Source organism: Alligator sinensis, unplaced genomic scaffold (genome assembly GCF_000455745.1).
Source record: "Alligator sinensis unplaced genomic scaffold, ASM45574v1 scaffold145_1, whole genome shotgun sequence".
Lineage (NCBI taxonomy): Eukaryota > Metazoa > Chordata > Crocodylia > Alligatoridae > Alligator > Alligator sinensis.
The window spans coordinates 540,773-560,946 of record NW_005842414.1 but is presented as its reverse complement, the minus strand read 5'-3'; the positions used below and the strand labels follow the sequence as shown (position 1 = coordinate 560,946).

The following is a 20,174-nucleotide window of genomic DNA, read 5'->3' as shown; positions in this document are numbered from 1 at the left end:
CAAGTTTTTGACTGGATGCACCAGGCCAGAAATCCGACAATGGCTTTTTCATGATTATAAAAGGAGGCAAACATAGATACTGGAGAAGAATTCCATGATTAATTATACATCATTCTCTAGAAAAGAAGTCCCCTGTGGAAAAAAACTGAGCATTGTAACTATCCCTTACAAATATAGAGCCTGATCTTGCAGCTGACTCACGATGGGGGTGCTTTTTCAATGGAAAGAGAGCAACAGACTTCAGGGTGGATCTTTTTAGGAGAATACATCTATCTGTGCAGAGCCCGTTTGAAGTCAGTTGAGTTCTATGTAGACACAGGGCTCTGCTTCCTTGGAGTTTATATCAGAACCAGCACTATATTATTTTTATACAGCAACAGTGACAGAATGTTATAAGTGGAGGAGAACTGATCTTTATTATGACACACTGCTCTCTGCTATACCAATCCAATTCTTGTTGGCTTTGTCTAGTTTAGTGTCATTTGTCCATGATATTATTTTGTTCTTCTCTCAAATTTGAAGCATGCTTAATTGAGTGCTCCAACCATTTTCTAATAGTTTCCTTAGTTTCTAAACTATTAGAAATTAGACATTATTTCCAAAACTTTAGGACTATGGAGGAAGAAGTGTTATTTCAGACTCCATAGGTGATGCAAAGGGGGGACACAGGGGGGCACATGCCCCCCCTGAGAACGCTGCTGCCCCCCTGACAGCAAGCGCTCTGGCTGGTAGGGGGGCACGGAGAACACTAGTGCCCCCCCTGAAATTGCCTCCGCCAGTGGCGGAAGTGCCGGCAAGTTGGGCAAACAGCCGCTGGGGAACAACCCCCACCCCAACCCTGGTAGCCGGCTGGCCACTAGGCCCCCTCCCTACACACACACAGTTGTACCCCTCTGGTGCTCCCCCAGACTTGGGAGGCACCAGTCACCCATGTCAGTCTCTCTGCAAATTCAGATCTTATCTACACAATAAAGGGTTTGCTGGTATACCTAAAGCTATACTGGAACGCCTCACAAAGAGATGCTGCTTATAGTGGCAAAAGAGGTCTTCTGCTATTACAGCTTATATCAGTTCCCCAAACAAAACAAGCTATATCAATCAGTACATTTTTTTGCTAGTGTAACTACCTGCAGTACAGCTGTTGATGGCACGGCTATAGTAGTTAGACATGTTATTTAGTACAATTGTAACCAGCAATTACAGCAAAACTTTTAAGTGTATACCAGGACTCAGGCAGACACGTGTATGTTAGTCACATTTTCAAACTTTCTATCATAACTAAGAGTTAGATATTTTGTCTTTTTGCAAATTCAAGCTAGAACTTTAGAGAACAGTCCATACCTTCTGCTTCTCTATTTGTTCTGATGAATAACTGTAGCATTGCTATATCTGTCTAAAGTACTTATAAGGCCCCTGTCACCATTGTCTTTGCAATTCTAGTGTGTTTATCTTCACAGTACCCCTGTTAGGTATTTTATCTATGTTCTACAGATGGTGAACCAAGCCATAAAAAGATAAAGGGTTAGATCGGATAAGGATGTAGGTGTTTACATTGGGATTTAGGTATTTAAATCCAAAACTTCATTCTGAAAAACTTCCTGCTCAGCTGCCTTCTAACTCCATATATACCTTATCTTTTTACTTTAAAGTTCCCTAGATGCCTCGAGTTGCACCTCCATATATGCTCCAGCTCCTGGTTTCTTAGGTTATAGTTGTCACAACCCAAGGGTGTGATTTTGTTTGTGTGTGCTTCGGCACTGCTAAATTATTTCCCACCATTCGGAGCTTTCTTTGCAGGGTGCATTTCTTAGTTGCAAAGAGAAATGCACGGTGCAAAGGAGTTCCGTGGAGAGTTTGACGCTCCATCAGGGGAATGGAGCGTCAAACGGCCGGTTGACACGACGGGCTCGCGTGTTTAGAGCCTTCAACCGGATTGGGCTAGAGGTTCGCGTGGAAGGAACTCTTGTCCGCTTTTCTTCTTTCCTGTCTGTAACTGCAACTCAAGCAAGTTTTCCTGCCTGCACCGCAACCATCTACGGTGTAAGTAAAATAATCTTTAATCAACCGCTAAGCGTCCGTGCCTAATTCTAGTCCGCCGGCCTGCATTCCCCGACCCGCGTGCCAGGGCTGCTGGCCACAGCCCGCCGCGCGCCCCCAAGGGCCTCAGACCGCTCCTGGCCCGCACAATAGTGACACTGTCTCTTGTTTTCTCTGTATGGCTCAATGAATATTGAATCCTTTTCTGCACAGTTTTAACATAACGTGTGGATTGTGATGCCATCTCCTCTAACACACAATGGCCTATACCCTAGTTGGATACAACACTCTAATGGGAGGTAGGAGGCCTGGATTTGAATCCCTTTGAACTAATGCACGGGCCAGTTGGGCCTGGGCCCAGGTGCCTCTGCTAAACAGGGGCCCCCAGATGCCTGGAGATGGGCATGGGGAAGGGAACAGTTGACTAGTTAGCTGTACAGTAAACATTGCATGTCTACACATGTGCCCCTATTACACTGGATTTACTCCACAGCAGTATAGTATTTGTAAATACAAGTACTATCCTGCTGCAGAGTAAAAAACTCTGCAGCAGCACATGTGTACACACTGCCCCAAGCTGGGGCACACAAAGATGTTTCAGTGCAGAGGCTGCCTGCCAGCCAGCCCCATGCTGAAGCACCCTTGTGCCCCAGCCAGCCCTTCCACAGGACATTATGGCAGGGGGAGCAGCCCCGGGCTGGTAGGCTGATCCCTAGGACCTCCTGCCAGCCAGGACTGCTTCAACCCAGCTCAATTTGCTGTGCTCCCAGGCTTACATATAAATGCACCGCCAGAAGCGATAAACACCAGTGCAAGAAGTACTAGAGTTTATTCAAGCACATTAATATGCCTTTGTAGACACACCCAGTGTGCAGGCAGTTTTGGTACATTCTGATTTGGTACATTCTGATTTGGTACATTCTGATTTGACTAACTCTACCCACATATGGGATAATAACCCTTGGGATATTTTCATCAAAAAAGGGAGAAACTTTCATAAACAATTCCCATTCTTCAAACAACTGTCATAATCATTTTGCTTTTCCGCTCTACCACTGTTTTCCAACAATACACTCCATTAAAAGAAAGCCTTAACAGTATCCAAGGTCATTTTATTTTGCACAAATACATGACACACAGGGAACAAGAAGAATAACTGGTAATATTTATGCTTAGGCAAAGGGAAGCAGAACTGGTTAGATAATTCATGAAATTTTAACAAAAATGGACACAAAAATGTTCCCCAAATTGCAACATTGACTTCCACTGCATTTTCCAAACAGCTTTATAAAATAATGATGGGTTTCAAAACTGTATGCAATAATAAGAAAGCAATAGGGTGGCAGAGAAAATATAGAGAGATTTTTCTAAAAAGCCTGCAATATCTGTTAGTGGAAAAATCATGTTTTCTGACTGGAATCTGACATCACCTAAAAAAGAAAAAAACCTTTTTTTTAAATCTCTCATTAAAGGCAGGAAAAAGTATAGGTAAGGCAGTGTATTTTGTCAGAAGGCTTTTCAGGGCAACAAAGCTTCTAGATATTTGTTTCTGCTTAAATGAATGATCTAATCTGTTTCTTTGCTATGTAAACCTCTCCTCTGTCTGTTAGCATTGGTTGGGGGGGAAGGAGGTGGGAAATACAATAAACAATGTAGAAAATTGTGTATTCCAATCAGAAGTACAGGACTAATCAGATGCATACTAGAAGGTAAAAACATGTTTTACAGGGGCCCCTTTAAGGCCCCTGTGTGGATCACAAAAATGATAATGGAGTTGAAATACAAGTTATATGAGAAAGTGTTGAGAGAGCTAGGTATATTTAGCCTGGAGAAAAGAATCTGATAGTAGATGTGGTAGAGCACATGTTGTGCCTGCCACTTTAAGGGGCTTGAGCAGTAGGGAGGTGTGAAACGGGCCATATTTGATTTGGATTCAGCCTGAATCGGGGACAGTGATTCAATTCATTGATTCAGATCACTGTCCCTATTCGATTTGGCCAAATCCAAATCTGAATATCTGATGCTGATTCAGAGCATCAGCAATTCAGCCATAGACACCGCTTTAAATGTTTTTTCTACATAGTTCAGGGTATACCAGGTGCGACTCGTGAATGCTGAGGTAGTGGGGCAGATGGAGCATCGCACAGGAGCATGGGGGCACCCCCTGCATGCTCAGCAGGGAACCTGGAAGAGAACCGGAAGTACTCCTGGTCTACTTCCGGTCTGCTGCCAAGCGCATGGGGGACCCTCCCCCTTCCATGCTCTCCTGGCTCGGCAATCAACCATGGGGAGACCCCAGGTGCCCCCTCGGACCAGGGAGGCACCAGTTGCCAGTGGGGGGAGTCCCCTGCGCACTCCCTGGTGGACGCAGAAGTGGACTGGAAGTGCTTCTGGTCCACTTCCAGGTCTGCTGCCGAGCAAGCTGGGCACCCCTCCGCGCTCCCATGGGATGCTCCATCTGCCCCAGCACCTCAACATTCATGCGCTGGTACCTTGAGGTATGTAGAAAAAACATTTAAAGCTGTGTCTATGTCGGAACCATCAAATCCTTCCAAATTTCTCTGAATTGATTCAGAGGGTTCTGATTCAATTCAGATTTGGAGATTTGGCTGCTGAATCAGGCCAAATCTCCTCTGAATCGAATCAGCAACCAAAACTTCACACAGTCCTATTGAGCAGGCTGTGGAACAGCCAGCAGGTGTAGTAAGGTCCAATTAGACAGTCACATGACCACATGAGGGCCCCTGGATTGGAGAAGGGCTGGATTGGAGGAGGACTCAGTATAAGCCCATGCCCTAGGAGCTGAGCTGGTGGTTGCTGCAGGGAGCCAAAGGAACAACATCACCCAGCCAGAGATCTGCTACTCCCAGAACACCTGGAGGTCAGGGTAGGAACTATGGGGATGGAGGAGGTTTCTGGTCATGGAGAATGACCTAAAACTACAAACTGCTGGGGTTGGATGGTGTGGTGGGGCTGCCTATGGCGGGGTAGGCTCCAGGAAATGCCACATCTGTGCCTCCCTAGTGAAAGGCAAGTAAGGAGCACCAGAAAGCCTCAGCCCCCGCTGCCTTGTGGGTGACAACATGGGGGAGAAAGGCTAAGGGAGCACACCCCAACAGAAAAGCACAAGACCCAGTCCCATAGAGTGGGGCCTGAAGCCCATGGGGTGTACAGAGGGCTAGCTGCTCAAGAACCTACCCAGAGAACCTCAACTGGTCAATGCTGGGGCCAGGACCATGATGCCCAAAGGGTGTGAACACCCACCACGAGGGCCAGCCAGAGCCAGCTGCCTGAAGTCCCAACTGGCCTCAGGCAAGGCCAGGGCCTGGGAGGCCAAAGGTCCTGGAGTGGGGCCAGTGCCAAGAGGGAAAGGAGTTTAGGGGACTTTTGCAGCCCAGGACGATGGTGTAGGTTAGGTTGCTTGAGTAGAAGAGATCCAGTCTGGGGTTTGAACATTGGGAAGGAATATAGTGGGGCCTGATGTGAGACTGGAGCCATATAGTGATGCCATCTGCAAGGCATGGGGCACAGTGTAGGGATCGTATGAAGCTGTGTATTATGCCGTTGGCATCAGGGCATTGAATGGGCAGCCTCCTGCTTAGAAACAACTTTTCAGTTACAACAAAGGTGTGGGGTAGCTGAAAGGTAGCATAGACACAGGAGTAGGAGATGGGAGAAAATACTGTAGCAAGGTATTTAATTTTTATGTGGTTATCCACATTTCCCAAACTGATTGGAGTAGACTCACAGCTCAAAGGACTGCAGACTCGCCCAAAGGCAATAACAGACAACTGGCATAATTCAGAAGAATTAGACCTGGGGTAGACAAAATGCAGCCTGTGGGCTGCATCCAGCCCACCAAGGGATTCTATCCAGCCCAAGGCAAGTTCCTTGACCCCACCTGGCTCAGGCATGGGAGGAAGCCCAGGTTGTAGCATGTGCGGCCAGTCCTGCTCATACATGGTGGGGCAGGAGTGCTGAGGCAGCCTGCCTCAGTTTCCTGGCAGCCCCTGCGATGGTGGCTCAGATAGGATTATTTGCGCACACACACCCCCCACCACCACAACTGCTGCACCAAGTCAGGTCAGCACCCTTTGCACCTCCGCAGCCTTCAACAGCTCACGAAAACTCCTTAAGTGGCCTTTCATCCCAAATAATTGCCCAGCCCTGGATTAGACATACAGCCTATTTTTCTGATGTAATCAGTCTGTACACTGGTGTAAGCAGGGAGCAAACATATGACATGCACAGGATGTCCATTACTCAAATCAAATGTAGAGTTACCCTGGGGAAGATGAGGTGTAAGATTACACTAGTGTGTTATACCAGTCTTCTGTCCACAACTCATGTCAAAGTAGCCATTAGCTCAAGGTAAATGAGCTATTGCCTGTTCCCCTGGCACCTGGTGTCATGGTGCTATAAAAGCTGCCTGTAGCTTGCAGCTATCCTGGGACAGCTGCACATCTGTCCCTTTTGGGCCCTAAGGTATAATACTGTTGTAAATTGCATCACTGTAAACACATCATCTGTCTAAGCTAATGATTATCAGCCAGGGTCCTGGGGTAACCTGGGATGCCTTGAGGTCCTTTTAAGGGTGCTGAAGGGTGCCACATAATGCTAGCACTGTTAGGTGTCAAAGTGTGATTCACGTGATAAAAACATAGATTTCAAACAGGAATATATAATCTGACCTATTATGGTCTTTAAATTCTTTGCAACAGAAGAATTGTTCTCTAATTTTTCTGTAGTCAAGTGAAAACTAAGAGCTGGCATTTTCTGAGGGGGCTTCAAGTCTATCAAGGGGTGCCTAGAGTCTACTGAGGGGTCTAAAAGGCTAGGGACAGATATTCAAAAAGCCCGAGCCTGAATTGATTCAATCTTTGCTGAGTAGTCTAAGCTGAGCAGCTTAAACTGATTAATAACTGGGCAGACGTTCTCTGTTAAATCAGGAAATGCAGACACATACCTGCAGTGGCTCAAGCCAGAAGCCAGGAGGTGCTAGAGCACACCTACCAGCCACTGCCAAAGGGGAGGAGAGACAAGCCCTCTAAAAGGCTCTCACCCTTCCCTGCTGGAGCAGAGGAGTCATGGCCAAGCACCAGCCAGGGCTAGCATGACATAGGATGCAAGATACCAGCCACCAGCCTAAGGCAGGGGGCAGCTGCTGCCAGACCGAGGAGTGGAGATGGGAAAAAAGACCTTTCTCTTAAGCAAGCATGTATTGAACACAGCAATGTGCAAAGCATACAACATGGAACTACCAAAAATGTTCACCTAAGCTAAGATACAGCCCACTAAAACACAGCATACACCAGTGTTTCTCAACCTTTTAAGTAGTAAGTACCCGCTAACTTGTGAATATTTTAATAAGTACCCCAACACTAATTTTCCAGGGGATTTTATATTGACAGACTAATGTGTGCCATATGTTGGAAGAAGGGCCCCTGGCCCCCCAGCCAGCCCTTCCACAGGACATTATGGCAGGGGGAGCAGCCCCGGGCTGGTAGGCTGATCCCTAGGACCTCCTGCCAGCCAGGACTGCTTCAACCCAGCTCAATTTGCTGTGCTCCCAGGCTTACATATAAATGCACCGCCAGAAGCGATAAACACCAGTGCAAGAAGTACTAGAGTTTATTCAAGCACATTAATATGCCTTTGTAGACACACCCAGTGTGCAGGCAGTTTTGGTACATTCTGATTTGGTACATTCTGATTTGACTAACTCTACCCACATATGGGATAATAACCCTTGGGATATTTTCATCAAAAAAGGGAGAAACTTTCATAAACAATTCCCATTCTTCAAACAACTGTCATAATCATTTTGCTTTTCCGCTCTACCACTGTTTTCCAACAATACACTCCATTAAAAGAAAGCCTTAACAGTATCCAAGGTCATTTTATTTTGCACAAATACATGACACACAGGGAACAAGAAGAATAACTGGTAATATTTATGCTTAGGCAAAGGGAAGCAGAACTGGTTAGATAATTCATGAAATTTTAACAAAAATGGACACAAAAATGTTCCCCAAATTGCAACATTGACTTCCACTGCATTTTCCAAACAGCTTTATAAAATAATGATGGGTTTCAAAACTGTATGCAATAATAAGAAAGCAATAGGGTGGCAGAGAAAATATAGAGAGATTTTTCTAAAAAGCCTGCAATATCTGTTAGTGGAAAAATCATGTTTTCTGACTGGAATCTGACATCACCTAAAAAAGAAAAAAACCTTTTTTTTAAATCTCTCATTAAAGGCAGGAAAAAGTATAGGTAAGGCAGTGTATTTTGTCAGAAGGCTTTTCAGGGCAACAAAGCTTCTAGATATTTGTTTCTGCTTAAATGAATGATCTAATCTGTTTCTTTGCTATGTAAACCTCTCCTCTGTCTGTTAGCATTGGTTGGGGGGGAAGGAGGTGGGAAATACAATAAACAATGTAGAAAATTGTGTATTCCAATCAGAAGTACAGGACTAATCAGATGCATACTAGAAGGTAAAAACATGTTTTACAGGGGCCCCTTTAAGGCCCCTGTGTGGATCACAAAAATGATAATGGAGTTGAAATACAAGTTATATGAGAAAGTGTTGAGAGAGCTAGGTATATTTAGCCTGGAGAAAAGAATCTGATAGTAGATGTGGTAGAGCACATGTTGTGCCTGCCACTTTAAGGGGCTTGAGCAGTAGGGAGGTGTGAAACGGGCCATATTTGATTTGGATTCAGCCTGAATCGGGGACAGTGATTCAATTCATTGATTCAGATCACTGTCCCTATTCGATTTGGCCAAATCCAAATCTGAATATCTGATGCTGATTCAGAGCATCAGCAATTCAGCCATAGACACCGCTTTAAATGTTTTTTCTACATAGTTCAGGGTATACCAGGTGCGACTCGTGAATGCTGAGGTAGTGGGGCAGATGGAGCATCGCACAGGAGCATGGGGGCACCCCCTGCATGCTCAGCAGGGAACCTGGAAGAGAACCGGAAGTACTCCTGGTCTACTTCCGGTCTGCTGCCAAGCGCATGGGGGACCCTCCCCCTTCCATGCTCTCCTGGCTCGGCAATCAACCATGGGGAGACCCCAGGTGCCCCCTCGGACCAGGGAGGCACCAGTTGCCAGTGGGGGGAGTCCCCTGCGCACTCCCTGGTGGACGCAGAAGTGGACTGGAAGTGCTTCTGGTCCACTTCCAGGTCTGCTGCCGAGCAAGCTGGGCACCCCTCCGCGCTCCCATGGGATGCTCCATCTGCCCCAGCACCTCAACATTCATGCGCTGGTACCTTGAGGTATGTAGAAAAAACATTTAAAGCTGTGTCTATGTCGGAACCATCAAATACTTCCAAATTTCTCTGAATTGATTCAGAGGGTTCTGATTCAATTCAGATTTGGAGATTTGGCTGCTGAATCAGGCCAAATCTCCTCTGAATCGAATCAGCAACCAAAACTTCACACAGTCCTATTGAGCAGGCTGTGGAACAGCCAGCAGGTGTAGTAAGGGCCAATTAGACAGTCACATGACCACATGAGGGCCCCTGGATTGGAGAAGGGCTGGATTGGAGGAGGACTCAGTATAAGCCCATGCCCTAGGAGCTGAGCTGGTGGTTGCTGCAGGGAGCCAAAGGAACAACATCACCCAGCCAGAGATCTGCTACTCCCAGAACACCTGGAGGTCAGGGTAGGAACTATGGGGATGGAGGAGGTTTCTGGTCATGGAGAATGACCTAAAACTACAAACTGCTGGGGTTGGATGGTGTGGTGGGGCTGCCTATGGCGGGGTAGGCTCCAGGAAATGCCACATCTGTGCCTCCCTAGTGAAAGGCAAGTAAGGAGCACCAGAAAGCCTCAGCCCCCGCTGCCTTGTGGGTGACAACATGGGGGAGAAAGGCTAAGGGAGCACACCCCAACAGAAAAGCACAAGACCCAGTCCCATAGAGTGGGGCCTGAAGCCCATGGGGTGTACAGAGGGCTAGCTGCTCAAGAACCTACCCAGAGAACCTCAACTGGTCAATGCTGGGGCCAGGACCATGATGCCCAAAGGGTGTGAACACCCACCACGAGGGCCAGCCAGAGCCAGCTGCCTGAAGTCCCAACTGGCCTCAGGCAAGGCCAGGGCCTGGGAGGCCAAAGGTCCTGGAGTGGGGCCAGTGCCAAGAGGGAAAGGAGTTTAGGGGACTTTTGCAGCCCAGGACGATGGTGTAGGTTAGGTTGCTTGAGTAGAAGAGATCCAGTCTGGGGTTTGAACATTGGGAAGGAATATAGTGGGGCCTGATGTGAGACTGGAGCCATATAGTGATGCCATCTGCAAGGCATGGGGCACAGTGTAGGGATCGTATGAAGCTGTGTATTATGCCGTTGGCATCAGGGCATTGAATGGGCAGCCTCCTGCTTAGAAACAACTTTTCAGTTACAACAAAGGTGTGGGGTAGCTGAAAGGTAGCATAGACACAGGAGTAGGAGATGGGAGAAAATACTGTAGCAAGGTATTTAATTTTTATGTGGTTATCCACATTTCCCAAACTGATTGGAGTAGACTCACAGCTCAAAGGACTGCAGACTCGCCCAAAGGCAATAACAGACAACTGGCATAATTCAGAAGAATTAGACCTGGGGTAGACAAAATGCAGCCTGTGGGCTGCATCCAGCCCACCAAGGGATTCTATCCAGCCCAAGGCAAGTTCCTTGACCCCACCTGGCTCAGGCATGGGAGGAAGCCCAGGTTGTAGCATGTGCGGCCAGTCCTGCTCATACATGGTGGGGCAGGAGTGCTGAGGCAGCCTGCCTCAGTTTCCTGGCAGCCCCTGCGATGGTGGCTCAGATAGGATTATTTGCGCACACACACCCCCCACCACCACAACTGCTGCACCAAGTCAGGTCAGCACCCTTTGCACCTCCGCAGCCTTCAACAGCTCACGAAAACTCCTTAAGTGGCCTTTCATCCCAAATAATTGCCCAGCCCTGGATTAGACATACAGCCTATTTTTCTGATGTAATCAGTCTGTACACTGGTGTAAGCAGGGAGCAAACATATGACATGCACAGGATGTCCATTACTCAAATCAAATGTAGAGTTACCCTGGGGAAGATGAGGTGTAAGATTACACTAGTGTGTTATACCAGTCTTCTGTCCACAACTCATGTCAAAGTAGCCATTAGCTCAAGGTAAATGAGCTATTGCCTGTTCCCCTGGCACCTGGTGTCATGGTGCTATAAAAGCTGCCTGTAGCTTGCAGCTATCCTGGGACAGCTGCACATCTGTCCCTTTTGGGCCCTAAGGTATAATACTGTTGTAAATTGCATCACTGTAAACACATCATCTGTCTAAGCTAATGATTATCAGCCAGGGTCCTGGGGTAACCTGGGATGCCTTGAGGTCCTTTTAAGGGTGCTGAAGGGTGCCACATAATGCTAGCACTGTTAGGTGTCAAAGTGTGATTCACGTGATAAAAACATAGATTTCAAACAGGAATATATAATCTGACCTATTATGGTCTTTAAATTCTTTGCAACAGAAGAATTGTTCTCTAATTTTTCTGTAGTCAAGTGAAAACTAAGAGCTGGCATTTTCTGAGGGGGCTTCAAGTCTATCAAGGGGTGCCTAGAGTCTACTGAGGGGTCTAAAAGGCTAGGGACAGATATTCAAAAAGCCCGAGCCTGAATTGATTCAATCTTTGCTGAGTAGTCTAAGCTGAGCAGCTTAAACTGATTAATAACTGGGCAGACGTTCTCTGTTAAATCAGGAAATGCAGACACATACCTGCAGTGGCTCAAGCCAGAAGCCAGGAGGTGCTAGAGCACACCTACCAGCCACTGCCAAAGGGGAGGAGAGACAAGCCCTCTAAAAGGCTCTCACCCTTCCCTGCTGGAGCAGAGGAGTCATGGCCAAGCACCAGCCAGGGCTAGCATGACATAGGATGCAAGATACCAGCCACCAGCCTAAGGCAGGGGGCAGCTGCTGCCAGACCGAGGAGTGGAGATGGGAAAAAAGACCTTTCTCTTAAGCAAGCATGTATTGAACACAGCAATGTGCAAAGCATACAACATGGAACTACCAAAAATGTTCACCTAAGCTAAGATACAGCCCACTAAAACACAGCATACACCAGTGTTTCTCAACCTTTTAAGTAGTAAGTACCCGCTAACTTGTGAATATTTTAATAAGTACCCCAACACTAATTTTCCAGGGGATTTTATATTGACAGACTAATGTGTGCCATATGTTGGAAGAAGGGCTGTGTATATAAGGCCGTGATATGACAGATATCTGATCTGGTGTGGGTAGGGTTGCTACCTTTTGCACCCGGAGTGCTCAAGAATGTACCTGGGCTAGAGGTGATGTTGGCCAAAGCTAGGAGGGCTGAACCCAGTGTTGCACAAAGCATGGCACACCAAATTATTGCTGGGGAATTTAAAGTGCTGAGCAATGCACAGCTCGCCAATTTTTTTGCCATAGTTTTGAGAGGAGGAAGGGGTGAGAGAGAGATGGGGCGGGGGGAAGAGAGTGAGAGAGAGAAACAGACAAGGATATAGGGTGAGAGAGAGAGAGAGAGCAAGACAGGGAAGGGGGGAGGGTGAAGAGAGAGAAAGAAGGGGAAAAGAGAGGGGACAGGTAGCAACTGTAACTGTGGTGCAGGCAGGTGGTGTTGGCTGCTTCCAGGGCTGCTGCAGCAAGGGTTGGGGTGATGGGGAGAAGCAGAGGCCCACGGCGTGGTAAGTCTGTAGGGTAGGGGTCAGCAACCCCTGGAACATGCATGCCAATCATGGCATGCAAGCCCATTTTGCTTGGCACGCCACCGCCAGCCTGGGTTCTAGGCATTCCCAGCAGGCGGCTGGGAGGCTGCAAGTCCTGCTGCAAGCAACCTGGGCTCTGTGGCTGGCAGCAACAACCCAGAGCCTGGGTTGGCTGCAACCAGGAGGCTGGGGCCCTCTCCCCCCCGTCGCCAGGGCGGGCGCGGGGGGGGGGGGGGGCAGCCCTGAGGCACAGACCAGAAAAGCCCTGTGCCGCTGCTTGCACCACCTGTATCCAGCCTGGGCTCTGGGCAGCTGCAGCAAGCAGCCTGCAAAAAGCTGCACTGGGCTCCATAGCCCTGGCATCAGCTCCATGCTGGCGACTGCACGTGCACCTCAGAGCAGAGAGCAGGGATAAACCCACTCTCTGCTCTGAGGTGCATATGCAGTCGAAGGAATGGAGCTGATGCTGGGGCAGCGGAGCCCGGTACAGCTGTTTGCAGTCTGACTGCTTCCTGCTGCAGCTGCCCCAGAACCCAGGCTGGCTACAGGTGGGGGCTGGCAGTGGCACAGGGCTTTTCGCCACATTTGATGGCAGCGGCACTGGGGAGGCAGGCAGCAGCCCCCCTCCCATCACCGCAGCCTGCCCCAAGCACTAGGAAGAGCCCAGTGCCACCGCCAGCCCTTCCGTCCGCAGTGAACTGGGCCCCAGGTGGGCTGGGTCGTGGGGCCAATCCCCACAGTGCAGGAGGAAGCAGGGCAGTGCTCTGCCCCACTCACACTCTGGGGGTCTCGGTCTGTCCCCCCGCCCCCAAAGCCCAGGCAGGATAAAAAAAGAAAGAAAACTTACCTGCCTGTCAGCAGGGAGTGCGCGGGTATCTGTGTGTCTGCGTGCCTGCCCTCCCCCTCCTGCAGCAGCCTTTGGCCAGCATGGGGTTGGGGGCGAGTGGCCAGACATGAACCTGGCAGCGGCAGGGGGAGCGATGGTGCCCCCTTGCTGCAGGGGGTTTTCTGTGCCCACATACCCCCTGCCTGTGTCTCATGTACCCCAGGGGTACGTGTACCACAAGTTGAGAAACTATGGCATATACAACTTAGTTTAACTTAAAATGTAAACTAGGAAGATGAGAGAAAGCCTTGCATAAATCTTACTAATCCCGATGGCAGTATGTTGGTCTAATAAAAGATATCACATCTATTCAAAGAACCTTGCCTCCTTACAGCCAGGCATTCAGACAGGCTTTATTTAGGTATGCTCACCTTTTATAGGTTCTGCTTTATAATGTAAATGTAGTTCTGTGTATTTTTTGTTGAAGCTGTCTGCCACTTCTCTTAACTACATCTCCAGTACATGTGTGTGATGATCGTCAGGTCTTTCCCAACAGTTTCCACCTCTCAGCCTGGTCCTGCAGGGCTTAGCTTTGGGCTCAGAGATACAGGGCTTGGATCTGCACACAGGGGACTAGCTTGCCTCTCCCCCCCCTCCCCCCCCCCTGCCAATCAGGACTGCTATGGAATTAATCCTCTCCCTGCCTGGCTCTAGGCAAGCTGCAGGGACTGGGGTTCTGGGGGAGAGGGGGAACAGAGGGAGGAATTAAATCCATCTCTGCCTGGCTACAGGCAAGCTATGTAGGTGCAACTGGGGCTGGAAAATCCCAACTGCAGTCCACAGGGTTTGCCAGCGTGGGGGTGGCGGGAGAGGCGACGGAGGGAGGAATTTGCCTCAGGGGCCATGGCAGGCCAGCAGCCATGGCATGGCCCCTGGTCCAGCTACAGAGCAGAGGGGAGGGGCCAGCCCAGCTTCTTAGAGTAGAGAGCAGAGCCTCACCCAGCCCAGAGAGCATGCCGGGATGCTGGAAGAATCTGGTTGAACTTAAACCAGGAAGGGGTCTGGGACAGACAAAACATAAACCCATTTGAGCCAAATCAGTTGAGTCTGATACTGCATTCAACCAGGTTTATCTCAAACCAGTTTTGGCCATTTTCAAACTGGCTTATTTGAACTGAATGTCTGTTCTGTTACAAATTTAAACCAGTTTCTGATCACTTAAACCATCTTACGTGTAATGTCTATCCCTAGCCAAAAGGTTGACAACCACTGGTCTAGGCCCACAACTCAGAATAAGGAGTGTTTAAAGTGGCACCATAGCTGCCACACTGTCCCTTGGACTGTGAGTTGTGTACTGCTCTGAAATGCAACATAGAATGTAACTTCAAGAAAGCAATTAAAGAGATAGCTGGAACTTGATCCTGCCAAGTGGAATCAATGAGATTTTGGCAACTGACTCGATAAGTCCAAGAACAGGTTCTTAGGGTCTTATTTATGAAAACTTTTTTCATTCATTGCCATATGCTGCAGCATATGCTTGCTGAACAGACCAAGAAACCACCCACCATTTATTGTTGCTATTTATTTTAACCTTGCAGAATGTTACAGGCAATACAAGATTTTAGAGCAGATACTCCGATATCCTTATTCTACATTCAACTAGATATAAAACAAAAAGAAAGCTAGAAAAGTTAGTAAATATAGACTCTGATTTTAACACGTTTGGGTGCAGTGTGTTTGCTCTGCCTCATGACTTTATAGCTCTCAGTCTTTTCCTATTGTACAGTCAAAAGCAAAACTTACAATGAAAATTTGGAACATTGGTTAGTACCACTTTCAGTAATTTGGGAAACTTTTGGTGGGTCTTTCTGTTGGACCAGCAGTGCACATGTAGCAAGGCATTTTATATTGTATATAGTTAGTAAATATGTTTTTTTGAAACTCAGACACATCCATTTGCTATCTACAACTCATTAATGCTGTATTCAGAGAAAAGCCACAACAAAATTCTCTTTGACTTCAATAATTAATTCTAGCTGAACATGACTACTGGTAGTTATACATTGATGGCATTAAAACCTTGTCTTGCTGCTAATGTATTAAATGATGATTTCTATAACATGATTTATATACTTAAGCACTCAAAGAGAGAAAGGGAAAATATATAATGCATATGAATGAAAGTATTCATAAGTGATAAGAGAAAGCTATTGGGAAGCATATTATACTGTTAGGGAATAATTAATTTGCTGTATTGTTAAACGTCAATTATAATACATAATTAACAGTAATAATACAGCAGGATCTGTCATAATTATATCCCACTCTCGAGATTCATGAAACCCTAAATATTATATTGATACATTAGGCAGCATTGTTAGTTAGGAAAATACTGTATATTAGATGTAGACCAAATCTCTTGAGATAAATGGGATATTTATAAGCTTTTCTTCTGATGATGATGATGAGGCACTTTCTCTGTGACATTTTTACATCAGTCAATCTCACTTTATCCCATAGTCAAATATAACATTACCCTTTAGTAGAGCTAAAGCAAAGGGGGAAAGGGTCCACTTCCCACTGTGATTTAAACAAGAGTAAATGATTTCTCTAAATAGAAACCCATGATTATGAACATAGGAGTTGCCAATGATCCATGTGGTCCAAGATCCTGCCTCTTGCAGTGTGTGGCAGGGCACTTGATGTGCCTGCCACTTTAAGAGGTTAGGCAGCCTGTTGAGCCACCAGTAGGTGGGGATCAGGGCTAATTGCTGAGTCAGCTGATCCAGGGGGGCGGCAGGTGTGGCTACGCCTGATCAAATGAGTCACCTGAGTACAGGGAGTCTTCTGATTGAAGGAGGTCTGGGTGTAGGTATAAGCCCAGACTCTAAGAGCAGGGCTGGCAGTAACATCTTGGGAGCTGGTAGAGGAACATCACCTGGCAGGAAAGTTGCTACTCCTGAATGCGGCAAAAAGAAGGACATCTGGTGGTTTGGGTAAGAACTGAGGAAATGAAGGAGGTTCCCGAGAACCCAGTGTGGGGTCCAGAGCCCTGAAAGAAGGGCTGAGTGCCTGAGGCCTATTGAGAGGCCAGACAAGCCTGGAGAGAAAGGGGCTGAGTGCATGGGGGCCTAGTGAGAGATCAGGCATGCCCTGGGAGAGGAGCTGAGAATTGGTGGGCCTATTGAGTGGCCAGGTGAGCCTCAAGGGAGAGGCTGAGTGTCTGAGAGACCTTGTAGAGGGTCTAGGTGAACCCCATGAGCAGGGCAGAGTACAAGGGGCCTATTGTGGGGTCCAGTTGTTCCGGGAGAAAAAAGGGACTGTGTAGCAAGACCTAGGGAGGTCTCTGAGCCTGCAGAGAGAGGGACAGTGAAAAGTGGAGGGGCCCAAGAAGGTGAACCCACAGAGATGAGGGGGATGATGGCTGGAGGACTGAACCTGAGAACTTCAACTGGCCTATGCTGGCGCCAGGGCCTAGGAGGGGCCAGAGGGTGAGAGCGCCCACCGCAAGAGATGGCCAGAGCTGGGAGAGCCTGGAGTCTTGACAGGTCTCAAGGCAGGGCCAGGGCCTTGGAGAGGCACAAAGTTCCCTGGTGTAGGGCACAGCTGAGAGAGAAAGGGGTCAAGGGGCATGCAGTTCTCAAATGACAATGGCTGGTAGGTCCAGCAGTGAGCTGGGGCCAGAAATGGAGGACTTGGAGGGTAGGAGATGGAGCCAGGGTCAGGGAGCCTGGTGGTTAGCAGCCCAGGAGTGGCATTGGATATCTAAGGAGAGCCCAGAGAAGGGTGAGCAGGAGCAGGTAGGCCAGAAGACCAGTCCAAGGGTAAGACCTAAAACTGCATACTACTGGAGTTGGTTAGTGTGGTGATGCTACCTTCATGAAATGCCACACATAGGCCACTCCAGAGAAAGGTGAAGATGGGATGCTGGAAAGCCTCAGCTCCCACTGCTTTGTGGGTGACCCCACGGAGGGGGAAGACTAGGGGAGCATATCCCAACAGAAAAGCACTTGATGTGGGTCCAGAGGCCCAGTGAGGGGCCAGGGAAAGCCAGGACTATGTGGGTCCAAAGGCCGAGTGAAGGACCAAGAATGGAGCACAAGGCCAGACAGGGCCAAGGGCCTGGAGAGTGACCAGGAAAATACAGAGAAGCTGACACTCTAGAGAGAGGACTGTGGGGTATAGCAACTGGAGTTGGGCCTGAGTGAGGCTGAGAGGTCTGGTGGCCCAGGGAGTGGTTGGGTGAGGCTGATGGGCTGGAGGAGAGGCTGAGGGGTCTGGCAGCACAGGGAGGTGCTGGAGGAGAGGCGAAGGGTCTGGCGGCCCAGGGAGGGGCTCTATCAGTGGCTGGCAGAACATCTGCAGTGATGTCATCTGCAAGGCATGGGACATGGAGTAGGTAAGGTATGGAGCCATGCAACTGGCCCACAAATCCATAGCTGTAATTTGGGGTGGTAATTACAAGAAGATCAGGGTAGCCCCCCCCTTATCATTATATTTCCAACAAGGCATGGCAGGTGAGATGAGAAAGAGCCCTAGGGGCAGAGTGGGCATGGTCACAGAGTTTCCAGGAGGCATCATGGCCACCCCTGGAACTCAGATGTATGACACTGGCTTCAGATGATACAAGAAACCATATAGTCAACAATCAGGAGAACCTGCCAACAGGGAAAAGTGTCCCCCTGACTTCCATTGGACTGTACCACTAAGCATGAGAATGTCTATCCCTTGTAAAACTTGACTTGTTTATAGCTCTCAATTCTTTCCATCATTATGCCTCATATCAGACTTGCCCTTAGCATCTCTCACTAAGGACAAGAGGAGTTTTCCCATTAACTTCAATGAGGGCAGGGTCAGTTTCTCAACAATAATCATCAATAATATCAAGAGAAATAGGCTTGGGGGCAGAGCCTATTTCAAGAGAAATACAAATGCTGATGCAGGCTCAAGATTAGGGAGTTATAATAAATACAGGCTACATTATATAGTAAATATAAAAATCTATCTATCTATCTAGATAGATAGATAGATATAAATTTATATTTACTATACAGGTTTCCCTTGCTTTATGCTCTACATGTGTTCCTGAAAAACGGTGCATAACTCAAATTTGCATAAAGGGAACTCACTTTACAATGTAACAAATAGGGATACATTCCAAGACCTCAACTGTACTGACCCCCAGACCCATTTCTACCACTTTTACAAGACAATTTTGGTATTCACCAACAGCAGACAGTACACACAAGCACAGGGTGGTGGTGAATGTTTAGTTGGTGTGAAGAGAGGGTGGTGAAGGGTCTTTAGTGTCAAACTCCACATCACTGGTAGGAGGCACAGGCAGGGTAACATCCATAGGAGAATCAACAGGCTCTCATCACCCTCCAACACCAGTGGGGTGGGGCTGGGGGGAGCTGAGTAAGGCTTCAAGACTATATTTTGGTGTGTCCCCCTCCCACAATGCACCGCACAAAGCAGCTGATCCAGCACACTGATCGCATAGGAGTGAATTTACCTTGTACATAACACATTTTTGGTATAAAAAGGGTCACTGCATAAGAGCGAATTCGCACATGCAGAACCCGCATAAAGCAACAGAAACCTGTATAATGTCATCTGTATATATTATATATTATATATATATTACACATATTTTGAATTCAACCAGTGTATATTGTTGAGATACTTAAGTTATAATTGTTGGTCCTATGTTGGTATAAGTGGAGCTAAATGGCTCTAATTTTACTGTAGTGGCTACACACACACACGCACACACACACACTGTATATTACTAGCTCTTGGTCCATGGACCTTGGTCTATGGACCTAAACTTGCCAGACATCTGCTGGGAGGAGCAGACAGCCAGGTCTGACCACTCACACAGGTTCTTAACTGACATACAGGACCTCCATCTAACCCAGGAGGTACACAGCCCCACCAGGGGAGACGCCTTGTTGGATTTGGTCCTGGCCACGGGCGACCACCTGGTACAGGGTCTGCAGGTGCTTGACCACCTAGGCGATAGCGATCATCGTCTGCTGGAATTCACCATCCAGCGCAAGGTGGCAAAAGCCTCCAGCAAGGCAGCAGCCCTCTACTTCAAGAGAGTGGACTTTAATGAGGTAAGAAAACTAGTGGGGGAAGCACTGAGATCCCAGAGCTGGAGGGAGTTGAGTGTCCAGGAGGAGTGGTTTCTCCTTAAGGAGACGATCCTCCAAGCTGAAAGGGAAGTAATCCCTACACAAATCAAAGGGGGCAAGAGGGCGCAAAGGCCCCCATGGCTCACCAAAAGCATCCAGGAACCTCTCCAAACAAAAAAGGAGGCGTACACCCGTTGGAAGGGAGGGGCCATCACAAGAGAGGGCTATACCTCGGTAGCTCGGGAATGTAGGGGAGCGGTCAGGAAGGCCAAGGCGGAAATGGAGTTGGGACTAGCAACCCAGACCAAGGACAACAAGAAGTCCGAATACATAGGGGGGCAAAAGAAGGTGCCAAGTAACATGGGGCCTCTGCAGGACACGCTAGGAAGTCTGGTCATCTCACCTGACGGTAAAGCTGACATATTCAACAATTTCTTTGCCTC

General features: G+C 48.0%; 1 protein-coding gene across 1 annotated transcript in view; it reads right to left on the bottom strand.

Moving 5' to 3' along the window:
• Nucleotides 1–20,174, bottom strand: part of KLHL32 (kelch like family member 32) — a 317,145-nt gene that overhangs the window by 260,269 nt on the left and 36,702 nt on the right. The window lies entirely within an intron of this gene.